The following is a 13082-nucleotide window of genomic DNA, read 5'->3' as shown; positions in this document are numbered from 1 at the left end:
TCATTTTAATTTGAGTTGTGAGGCTTTTTAGTTTACAAGCAGCTCTGTAACAAGAGTTACTCTCAGAGCAGTCCTCTACAGCCAACAGTCATTGCTTATGGCCATAGCGCTCTTACAAATCCCGATCTTGTGGGCTTAGTTAGTACTTGGAATGGAGACTGCCAGGGAACACTAGGTGCTGTAAGCTTTGTTGCTTTAGGCTCCGATTGTGAAGATTGTATGCTACAGTCATTTAAACACAAGAGACGAGCAAAACTAAAAAGAAATAAACAAATAAACAATAAATGAATAAAAAATAAACAAACAAATGAAAAAAACAAATAAACAAAAAACACTGCAAAGCCAATCATTTTAACTTGAGTTGTGAGGCTTTTTAGTTTACAAGCAGCTCTGTAACAAGAGTTACTCTTAGAACAGTCCTCTAACAGCCAACAGTCATTGCTGTTGCATTGAACACTAGGTGCTGTAAGCTCTTTAGCTTTAGGCTCCGATTGTGAAGATTGTATGCTACAGTCATTTAAACACAAGAGACGAGCAAAACTAAAAAGAAATAAACAAATAAACAATAAATGAATAAAAAATAAACAAACAAATGAAAAAAACAAATAAACAAAAAACACTGCAAAGCCAATCATTTTAATTTGAGTTGTGAGGCTTTTTAGTTTACAAGCAGCTCTGTAACAAGAGTTACTCTTAGAACAGTCCTCTTACAGCCAACAGTCATTGCTGTTGCATTGAACACTAGGTGCTTTAAGCCCTTTAGCTTTAGGCTCCGATTGTGAAGATTGTATGCTACAGTCATTTAAACACAAGAGACGGGCAAAACTAAAAAGAAATAAACAAATAAACAATAAATGAATAAAAAATAAACAAACAAATGAAAAAAACAAATAAACAAAAAACACTGCAAAGCCAATCATTTTAACTTGAGTTGTGAGGCTTTTTAGTTTACAAGCAGCTCTGTAACAAGAGTTACTCTTAGAACAGTCCTCTAACAGCCAACAGTCATTGCTGTTGCACTGAACACTAGGTGCTGTAAGCTCTTTAGCTTTAGGCTCCGATTGTGAAGATTGTATGCTACAGTCATTTAAACACAAGAGACGAGCAAAACTAAAAAGAAATAAACAGATAAACAATAAATGAATAAAAAATAAACAAACAAATGAAAAAAACAAATAAACAAAAAACACTGCAAAGCCAATCATTTTAATTTGAGTTGTGAGGCTTTTTAGTTTACAAGCAGCTCTGTAACAAGAGTTACTCTCAGAGCAGTCCTCTACAGCCAACAGTCATTGCTTATGGCCATAGCGCTCTTACAAATCCCGATCTTGTGGGCTTAGCTAGTACTTGGAATGGAGACTGCCAGGGAACACTAGGTGCTGTAAGCTTTGTTGCTTTAGGCTCCGATTGTGAAGATTGTATGCTACAGTCATTTAAACACAAGAGACGAGCAAAACTAAAAAGAAATAAACAAATAAACAATAAATGAATAAAAAATAAACAAACAAATGAAAAAAACAAATAAACAAAAAACACTGCAAAGCCAATCATTTTAACTTGAGTTGTGAGGCTTTTTAGTTTACAATCGGCTCTGTAACAAGAGTTACTCTTAGAACAGTCCTCTAACAGCCAACAGTCATTGCTGTTGCATTGAACACTAGGTGCTGTAAGCTCTTTAGCTTTAGGCTCCGATTGTGAAGATTGTATGCTACAGTCATTTAAACACAAGAGACGAGCAAAACTAAAAAGAAATAAACAAATAAACAATAAATGAATAAAAAATAAACAAACAAATGAAAAAAACAAATAAACAAAAAACACTGCAAAGCCAATCATTTTAACTTGAGTTGTGAGGCTTTTTAGTTTACAAGCAGCTCTGTAACAAGAGTTACTCTTAGAACAGTCCTCTAACAGCCAACAGTCATTGCTGTTGCATTGAACACTAGGTGCTTTAAGCTCTTTAGCTTTAGGCTCCGATTGTGAAGATTGTATGCTACAGTCATTTAAACACAAGAGACGAGCAAAACTAAAAAGAAATAAACAGATAAACAATAAATGAATAAAAAATAAACAAACAAATGAAAAAAACAAATAAACAAAAAACACTGCAAAGCCAATCATTTTAATTTGAGTTGTGAGGATTTTTAGTTTACAAGCAGCTCTGTAACAAGAGTTACTCTCAGAACAGTCCTCTACAGCCAACAGTCATTGCTTATGGCCATAGCGCTCTTACAAATCCCGATCTTGTGGGCTTAGTTAGTACTTGGAATGGAGACTGCCAGGGAACACTAGGTGCAGTAAGCTTTGTTGCTTTAGGCTCCGATTGTGAAGATTGTATGCTACAGTCATTTAAACACAAGAGACGAGCAAAACTAAAAAGAAATAAACAGATAAACAATAAATGAGTAAAAAATAAACAAACAAATGAAAAAAACAAATAAACAAAAAACACTGCAAAGCCAATCATTTTAATTTGAGTTGTGAGGCTTTTTAGTTTACAAGCAGCTCTGTAACAAGAGTTACTCTCAGAACAGTCCTCTAACAGCCAACAGTCATTGCTGTTGCATTGAACACTAGGTGCTGTAAGCTCTTTAGCTTTAGGCTCCGATTGTGAAGATTGTATGCTACAGTCATTTAAACACAAGAGACGAGCAAAACTAAAAAGAAATAAACAAATAAACAATAAATGAATAAAAAATAAACAAACAAATGAAAAAAACAAATAAACAAAAAACACTGCAAAGCCAATCATTTTAACTTGAGTTGTGAGGCTTTTTAGTTTACAAGCAGCTCTGTAACAAGAGTTACTCTTAGAACAGTCCTCTAACAGCCAACAGTCATTGCTGTTGCATTGAACACTAGGTGCTGTAAGCTCTTTAGCTTTAGGCTCCGATTGTGAAGATTGTATGCTACAGTCATTTAAGCACAAGAGACGAGCAAAACTAAAAAGAAATAAACAGATAAACAATAAATGAATAAAAAATAAACAAACAAATGAAAAAAACAAATAAACAAAAAACACTGCAAAGCCAATCATTTTAATTTGAGTTGTGAGGCTTTTTAGTTTACAAGCAGCTCTGTAACAAGAGTTACTCTCAGAACAGTCCTCTACAGCCAACAGTCATTGCTTATGGCCATAGCGCTCTTACAAATCCCGATCTTGTGGGCTTAGTTAGTACTTGGAATGGAGACTGCCAGGGAACACTAGGTGCTGTAAGCTTTGTTGCTTTAGGCTCCGATTGTGAAGATTGTATGCTACAGTCATTTAAACACAAGAGACGAGCAAAACTAAAAAGAAATAAACAAATAAACAATAAATGAATAAAAAATAAACAAACAAATGAAAAAAACAAATAAACAAAAAACACTGCAAAGCCAATCATTTTAACTTGAGTTGTGAGGCTTTTTAGTTTACAAGCAGCTCTGTAACAAGAGTTACTCTTAGAACAGTCCTCTAACAGCCAACAGTCATTGCTGTTGCACTGAACACTAGGTGCTGTAAGCTCTTTAGCTTTAGGCTCCGATTGTGAAGATTGTATGCTACAGTCATTTAAACACAAGAGACGAGCAAAACTAAAAAGAAATAAACAAATAAACAATAAATGAATAAAAAATAAACAAACAAATGAAAAAAACAAATAAACAAAAAACACTGCAAAGCCAATCATTTTAATTTGAGTTGTGAGGCTTTTTAGTTTACAAGCAGCTCTGTAACAAGAGTTACTCTCAGAGCAGTCCTCTACAGCCAACAGTCATTGCTTATGGCCATAGCGCTCTTACAAATCCCGATCTTGTGGGCTTAGTTAGTACTTGGAATGGAGACTGCCAGGGAACACTAGGTGCTGTAAGCTTTGTTGCTTTAGGCTCCGATTGTGAAGATTGTATGCTACAGTCATTTAAACACAAGAGACGAGCAAAACTAAAAAGAAATAAACAAATAAACAATAAATGAATAAAAAATAAACAAACAAATGAAAAAAACAAATAAACAAAAAACACTGCAAAGCCAATCATTTTAACTTGAGTTGTGAGGCTTTTTAGTTTACAAGCAGCTCTGTAACAAGAGTTACTCTTAGAACAGTCCTCTAACAGCCAACAGTCATTGCTGTTGCACTGAACACTAGGTGCTGTAAGCTCTTTAGCTTTAGGCTCCGATTGTGAAGATTGTATGCTACAGTCATTTAAACACAAGAGACGAGCAAAACTAAAAAGAAATAAACAGATAAACAATAAATGAATAAAAAATAAACAAACAAATGAAAAAAACAAATAAACAAAAAACACTGCAAAGCCAATCATTTTAATTTGAGTTGTGAGGCTTTTTAGTTTACAAGCAGCTCTGTAACAAGAGTTACTCTCAGAGCAGTCCTCTACAGCCAACAGTCATTGCTTATGGCCATAGCGCTCTTACAAATCCCGATCTTGTGGGCTTAGTTAGTACTTGGAATGGAGACTGCCAGGGAACACTAGGTGCTGTAAGCTTTGTTGCTTTAGGCTCCGATTGTGAAGATTGTATGCTACAGTCATTTAAACACAAGAGACGAGCAAAACTAAAAAGAAATAAACAAATAAACAATAAATGAATAAAAAATAAACAAACAAATGAAAAAAACAAATAAACAAAAAACACTGCAAAGCCAATCATTTTAACTTGAGTTGTGAGGCTTTTTAGTTTACAAGCAGCTCTGTAACAAGAGTTACTCTTAGAACAGTCCTCTAACAGCCAACAGTCATTGCTGTTGCATTGAACACTAGGTGCTGTAAGCTCTTTAGCTTTAGGCTCCGATTGTGAAGATTGTATGCTACAGTCATTTAAACACAAGAGACGAGCAAAACTAAAAAGAAATAAACAAATAAACAATAAATGAATAAAAAATAAACAAACAAATGAAAAAAACAAATAAACAAAAAACACTGCAAAGCCAATCATTTTAATTTGAGTTGTGAGGCTTTTTAGTTTACAAGCAGCTCTGTAACAAGAGTTACTCTTAGAACAGTCCTCTTACAGCCAACAGTCATTGCTGTTGCATTGAACACTAGGTGCTTTAAGCCCTTTAGCTTTAGGCTCCGATTGTGAAGATTGTATGCTACAGTCATTTAAACACAAGAGACGGGCAAAACTAAAAAGAAATAAACAAATAAACAATAAATGAATAAAAAATAAACAAACAAATGAAAAAAACAAATAAACAAAAAACACTGCAAAGCCAATCATTTTAACTTGAGTTGTGAGGCTTTTTAGTTTACAAGCAGCTCTGTAACAAGAGTTACTCTTAGAACAGTCCTCTAACAGCCAACAGTCATTGCTGTTGCACTGAACACTAGGTGCTGTAAGCTCTTTAGCTTTAGGCTCCGATTGTGAAGATTGTATGCTACAGTCATTTAAACACAAGAGACGAGCAAAACTAAAAAGAAATAAACAGATAAACAATAAATGAATAAAAAATAAACAAACAAATGAAAAAAACAAATAAACAAAAAACACTGCAAAGCCAATCATTTTAATTTGAGTTGTGAGGCTTTTTAGTTTACAAGCAGCTCTGTAACAAGAGTTACTCTCAGAGCAGTCCTCTACAGCCAACAGTCATTGCTTATGGCCATAGCGCTCTTACAAATCCCGATCTTGTGGGCTTAGTTAGTACTTGGAATGGAGACTGCCAGGGAACACTAGGTGCTGTAAGCTTTGTTGCTTTAGGCTCCGATTGTGAAGATTGTATGCTACAGTCATTTAAACACAAGAGACGAGCAAAACTAAAAAGAAATAAACAAATAAACAATAAATGAATAAAAAATAAACAAACAAATGAAAAAAACAAATAAACAAAAAACACTGCAAAGCCAATCATTTTAACTTGAGTTGTGAGGCTTTTTAGTTTACAATCGGCTCTGTAACAAGAGTTACTCTTAGAACAGTCCTCTAACAGCCAACAGTCATTGCTGTTGCATTGAACACTAGGTGCTGTAAGCTCTTTAGCTTTAGGCTCCGATTGTGAAGATTGTATGCTACAGTCATTTAAACACAAGAGACGAGCAAAACTAAAAAGAAATAAACAAATAAACAATAAATGAATAAAAAATAAACAAACAAATGAAAAAAACAAATAAACAAAAAACACTGCAAAGCCAATCATTTTAACTTGAGTTGTGAGGCTTTTTAGTTTACAAGCAGCTCTGTAACAAGAGTTACTCTTAGAACAGTCCTCTAACAGCCAACAGTCATTGCTGTTGCATTGAACACTAGGTGCTTTAAGCTCTTTAGCTTTAGGCTCCGATTGTGAAGATTGTATGCTACAGTCATTTAAACACAAGAGACGAGCAAAACTAAAAAGAAATAAACAGATAAACAATAAATGAATAAAAAATAAACAAACAAATGAAAAAAACAAATAAACAAAAAACACTGCAAAGCCAATCATTTTAATTTGAGTTGTGAGGATTTTTAGTTTACAAGCAGCTCTGTAACAAGAGTTACTCTCAGAACAGTCCTCTACAGCCAACAGTCATTGCTTATGGCCATAGCGCTCTTACAAATCCCGATCTTGTGGGCTTAGTTAGTACTTGGAATGGAGACTGCCAGGGAACACTAGGTGCAGTAAGCTTTGTTGCTTTAGGCTCCGATTGTGAAGATTGTATGCTACAGTCATTTAAACACAAGAGACGAGCAAAACTAAAAAGAAATAAACAGATAAACAATAAATGAGTAAAAAATAAACAAACAAATGAAAAAAACAAATAAACAAAAAACACTGCAAAGCCAATCATTTTAATTTGAGTTGTGAGGCTTTTTAGTTTACAATCGGCTCTGTAACAAGAGTTACTCTTAGAACAGTCCTCTAACAGCCAACAGTCATTGCTGTTGCATTGAACACTAGGTGCTGTAAGCTCTTTAGCTTTAGGCTCCGATTGTGAAGATTGTATGCTACAGTCATTTAAACACAAGAGACGAGCAAAACTAAAAAGAAATAAACAAATAAACAATAAATGAATAAAAAATAAACAAACAAATGAAAAAAACAAATAAACAAAAAACACTGCAAAGCCAATCATTTTAACTTGAGTTGTGAGGCTTTTTAGTTTACAAGCAGCTCTGTAACAAGAGTTACTCTTAGAACAGTCCTCTAACAGCCAACAGTCATTGCTGTTGCATTGAACACTAGGTGCTGTAAGCTCTTTAGCTTTAGGCTCCGATTGTGAAGATTGTATGCTACAGTCATTTAAGCACAAGAGACGAGCAAAACTAAAAAGAAATAAACAGATAAACAATAAATGAATAAAAAATAAACAAACAAATGAAAAAAACAAATAAACAAAAAACACTGCAAAGCCAATCATTTTAATTTGAGTTGTGAGGATTTTTAGTTTACAAGCAGCTCTGTAACAAGAGTTACTCTCAGAACAGTCCTCTACAGCCAACAGTCATTGCTTATGGCCATAGCGCTCTTACAAATCCCGATCTTGTGGGCTTAGTTAGTACTTGGAATGGAGACTGCCAGGGAACACTAGGTGCTGTAAGCTTTGTTGCTTTAGGCTCCGATTGTGAAGATTGTATGCTACAGTCATTTAAACACAAGAGACGAGCAAAACTAAAAAGAAATAAACAAATAAACAATAAATGAATAAAAAATAAACAAACAAATGAAAAAAACAAATAAACAAAAAACACTGCAAAGCCAATCATTTTAACTTGAGTTGTGAGGCTTTTTAGTTTACAAGCAGCTCTGTAACAAGAGTTACTCTTAGAACAGTCCTCTAACAGCCAACAGTCATTGCTGTTGCACTGAACACTAGGTGCTGTAAGCTCTTTAGCTTTAGGCTCCGATTGTGAAGATTGTATGCTACAGTCATTTAAACACAAGAGACGAGCAAAACTAAAAAGAAATAAACAGATAAACAATAAATGAATAAAAAATAAACAAACAAATGAAAAAAACAAATAAACAAAAAACACTGCAAAGCCAATCATTTTAATTTGAGTTGTGAGGCTTTTTAGTTTACAAGCAGCTCTGTAACAAGAGTTACTCTCAGAGCAGTCCTCTACAGCCAACAGTCATTGCTTATGGCCATAGCGCTCTTACAAATCCCGATCTTGTGGGCTTAGTTAGTACTTGGAATGGAGACTGCCAGGGAACACTAGGTGCTGTAAGCTTTGTTGCTTTAGGCTCCGATTGTGAAGATTGTATGCTACAGTCATTTAAACACAAGAGACGAGCAAAACTAAAAAGAAATAAACAAATAAACAATAAATGAATAAAAAATAAACAAACAAATGAAAAAAACAAATAAACAAAAAACACTGCAAAGCCAATCATTTTAACTTGAGTTGTGAGGCTTTTTAGTTTACAAGCAGCTCTGTAACAAGAGTTACTCTTAGAACAGTCCTCTAACAGCCAACAGTCATTGCTGTTGCACTGAACACTAGGTGCTGTAAGCTCTTTAGCTTTAGGCTCCGATTGTGAAGATTGTATGCTACAGTCATTTAAACACAAGAGACGAGCAAAACTAAAAAGAAATAAACAGATAAACAATAAATGAATAAAAAATAAACAAACAAATGAAAAAAACAAATAAACAAAAAACACTGCAAAGCCAATCATTTTAATTTGAGTTGTGAGGCTTTTTAGTTTACAAGCAGCTCTGTAACAAGAGTTACTCTCAGAGCAGTCCTCTACAGCCAACAGTCATTGCTTATGGCCATAGCGCTCTTACAAATCCCGATCTTGTGGGCTTAGTTAGTACTTGGAATGGAGACTGCCAGGGAACACTAGGTGCTGTAAGCTTTGTTGCTTTAGGCTCCGATTGTGAAGATTGTATGCTACAGTCATTTAAACACAAGAGACGAGCAAAACTAAAAAGAAATAAACAAATAAACAATAAATGAATAAAAAATAAACAAACAAATGAAAAAAACAAATAAACAAAAAACACTGCAAAGCCAATCATTTTAACTTGAGTTGTGAGGCTTTTTAGTTTACAAGCAGCTCTGTAACAAGAGTTACTCTTAGAACAGTCCTCTAACAGCCAACAGTCATTGCTGTTGCATTGAACACTAGGTGCTGTAAGCTCTTTAGCTTTAGGCTCCGATTGTGAAGATTGTATGCTACAGTCATTTAAACACAAGAGACGAGCAAAACTAAAAAGAAATAAACAAATAAACAATAAATGAATAAAAATAAACAAACAAATGAAAAAAACAAATAAACAAAAAACACTGCAAAGCCAATCATTTTAATTTGAGTTGTGAGGCTTTTTAGTTTACAAGCAGCTCTGTAACAAGAGTTACTCTTAGAACAGTCCTCTTACAGCCAACAGTCATTGCTGTTGCATTGAACACTAGGTGCTTTAAGCCCTTAAGCTTTAGGCTCCGATTGTGAAGATTGTATGCTACAGTCATTTAAACACAAGAGACGGGCAAAACTAAAAAGAAATAAACAAATAAACAATAAATGAATAAAAAATAAACAAACAAATGAAAAAAACAAATAAACAAAAAACACTGCAAAGCCAATCATTTTAACTTGAGTTGTGAGGCTTTTTAGTTTACAAGCAGCTCTGTAACAAGAGTTACTCTTAGAACAGTCCTCTAACAGCCAACAGTCATTGCTGTTGCACTGAACACTAGGTGCTGTAAGCTCTTTAGCTTTAGGCTCCGATTGTGAAGATTGTATGCTACAGTCATTTAAACACAAGAGACGAGCAAAACTAAAAAGAAATAAACAGATAAACAATAAATGAATAAAAAATAAACAAACAAATGAAAAAAACAAATAAACAAAAAACACTGCAAAGCCAATCATTTTAATTTGAGTTGTGAGGCTTTTTAGTTTACAAGCAGCTCTGTAACAAGAGTTACTCTCAGAGCAGTCCTCTACAGCCAACAGTCATTGCTTATGGCCATAGCGCTCTTACAAATCCCGATCTTGTGGGCTTAGTTAGTACTTGGAATGGAGACTGCCAGGGAACACTAGGTGCTGTAAGCTTTGTTGCTTTAGGCTCCGATTGTGAAGATTGTATGCTACAGTCATTTAAACACAAGAGACGAGCAAAACTAAAAAGAAATAAACAAATAAACAATAAATGAATAAAAAATAAACAAACAAATGAAAAAAACAAATAAACAAAAAACACTGCAAAGCCAATCATTTTAACTTGAGTTGTGAGGCTTTTTAGTTTACAATCGGCTCTGTAACAAGAGTTACTCTTAGAACAGTCCTCTAACAGCCAACAGTCATTGCTGTTGCATTGAACACTAGGTGCTGTAAGCTCTTTAGCTTTAGGCTCCGATTGTGAAGATTGTATGCTACAGTCATTTAAACACAAGAGACGAGCAAAACTAAAAAGAAATAAACAAATAAACAATAAATGAATAAAAAATAAACAAACAAATGAAAAAAACAAATAAACAAAAAACACTGCAAAGCCAATCATTTTAACTTGAGTTGTGAGGCTTTTTAGTTTACAAGCAGCTCTGTAACAAGAGTTACTCTTAGAACAGTCCTCTAACAGCCAACAGTCATTGCTGTTGCATTGAACACTAGGTGCTTTAAGCTCTTTAGCTTTAGGCTCCGATTGTGAAGATTGTATGCTACAGTCATTTAAACACAAGAGACGAGCAAAACTAAAAAGAAATAAACAGATAAACAATAAATGAATAAAAAATAAACAAACAAATGAAAAAAACAAATAAACAAAAAACACTGCAAAGCCAATCATTTTAATTTGAGTTGTGAGGATTTTTAGTTTACAAGCAGCTCTGTAACAAGAGTTACTCTCAGAACAGTCCTCTACAGCCAACAGTCATTGCTTATGGCCATAGCGCTCTTACAAATCCCGATCTTGTGGGCTTAGTTAGTACTTGGAATGGAGACTGCCAGGGAACACTAGGTGCAGTAAGCTTTGTTGCTTTAGGCTCCGATTGTGAAGATTGTATGCTACAGTCATTTAAACACAAGAGACGAGCAAAACTAAAAAGAAATAAACAGATAAACAATAAATGAGTAAAAAATAAACAAACAAATGAAAAAAACAAATAAACAAAAAACACTGCAAAGCCAATCATTTTAATTTGAGTTGTGAGGCTTTTTAGTTTACAAGCAGCTCTGTAACAAGAGTTACTCTCAGAACAGTCCTCTAACAGCCAACAGTCATTGCTGTTGCATTGAACACTAGGTGCTGTAAGCTCTTTAGCTTTAGGCTCCGATTGTGAAGATTGTATGCTACAGTCATTTAAACACAAGAGACGAGCAAAACTAAAAAGAAATAAACAAATAAACAATAAATGAATAAAAAATAAACAAACAAATGAAAAAAACAAATAAACAAAAAACACTGCAAAGCCAATCATTTTAACTTGAGTTGTGAGGCTTTTTAGTTTACAAGCAGCTCTGTAACAAGAGTTACTCTTAGAACAGTCCTCTAACAGCCAACAGTCATTGCTGTTGCACTGAACACTAGGTGCTGTAAGCTCTTTAGCTTTAGGCTCCGATTGTGAAGATTGTATGCTACAGTCATTTAAACACAAGAGACGAGCAAAACTAAAAAGAAATAAACAGATAAACAATAAATGAATAAAAAATAAACAAACAAATGAAAAAAACAAATAAACAAAAGACACTGCAAAGCCAATCATTTTAATTTGAGTTGTGAGGCTTTTTAGTTTACAAGCAGCTCTGTAACAAGAGTTACTCTCAGAGCAGTCCTCTACAGCCAACAGTCATTGCTTATGGCCATAGCGCTCTTACAAATCCCGATCTTGTGGGCTTAGTTAGTACTTGGAATGGAGACTGCCAGGGAACACTAGGTGCTGTAAGCTTTGTTGCTTTAGGCTCCGATTGTGAAGATTGTATGCTACAGTCATTTAAACACAAGAGACGAGCAAAACTAAAAAGAAATAAACAAATAAACAATAAATGAATAAAAAATAAACAAACAAATGAAAAAAACAAATAAACAAAAAACACTGCAAAGCCAATCATTTTAACTTGAGTTGTGAGGCTTTTTAGTTTACAATCGGCTCTGTAACAAGAGTTACTCTTAGAACAGTCCTCTAACAGCCAACAGTCATTGCTGTTGCATTGAACACTAGGTGCTGTAAGCTCTTTAGCTTTAGGCTCCGATTGTGAAGATTGTATGCTACAGTCATTTAAACACAAGAGACGAGCAAAACTAAAAAGAAATAAACAAATAAACAATAAATGAATAAAAAATAAACAAACAAATGAAAAAAACAAATAAACAAAAAACACTGCAAAGCCAATCATTTTAACTTGAGTTGTGAGGCTTTTTAGTTTACAAGCAGCTCTGTAACAAGAGTTACTCTTAGAACAGTCCTCTAACAGCCAACAGTCATTGCTGTTGCATTGAACACTAGGTGCTTTAAGCTCTTTAGCTTTAGGCTCCGATTGTGAAGATTGTATGCTACAGTCATTTAAACACAAGAGACGAGCAAAACTAAAAAGAAATAAACAGATAAACAATAAATGAATAAAAAATAAACAAACAAATGAAAAAAACAAATAAACAAAAAACACTGCAAAGCCAATCATTTTAATTTGAGTTGTGAGGCTTTTTAGTTTACAAGCAGCTCTGTAACAAGAGTTACTCTCAGAGCAGTCCTCTACAGCCAACAGTCATTGCTTATGGCCATAGCGCTCTTACAAATCCCGATCTTGTGGGCTTAGTTAGTACTTGGAATGGAGACTGCCAGGGAACACTAGGTGCTGTAAGCTTTGTTGTTTTAGGCTCCGATTGTGAAGATTGTATGCTACAGTCATTTAAACACAAGAGACGAGCAAAACTAAAAAGAAATAAACAAATAAACAATAAATGAATAAAAAATAAACAAACAAATGAAAAAAACAAATAAACAAAAAACACTGCAAAGCCAATCATTTTAATTTGAGTTGTGACGCTTTTTAGTTTACAAGCAGCTCTGTAACAAGAGTTACTCTTAGAACAGTCCTCTAACAGCCAACAGCCATTGCTTATGGCCATAGCGCTTTTACAAATCCCGATCTTGTGGGCTTAGTTAGTACTTGGAATGGAGACTGCCAGGGAACACTAGGTGCTGTAAGCTTTTTTGCTTT

The sequence above is a fragment of the Hoplias malabaricus genome, chromosome 15 (genome assembly GCF_029633855.1).
Source record: "Hoplias malabaricus isolate fHopMal1 chromosome 15, fHopMal1.hap1, whole genome shotgun sequence".
In the NCBI taxonomy this organism is placed as follows: Eukaryota; Metazoa; Chordata; class Actinopteri; order Characiformes; family Erythrinidae; genus Hoplias; species Hoplias malabaricus.
Note: the sequence above shows the minus strand (reverse complement) of the source record.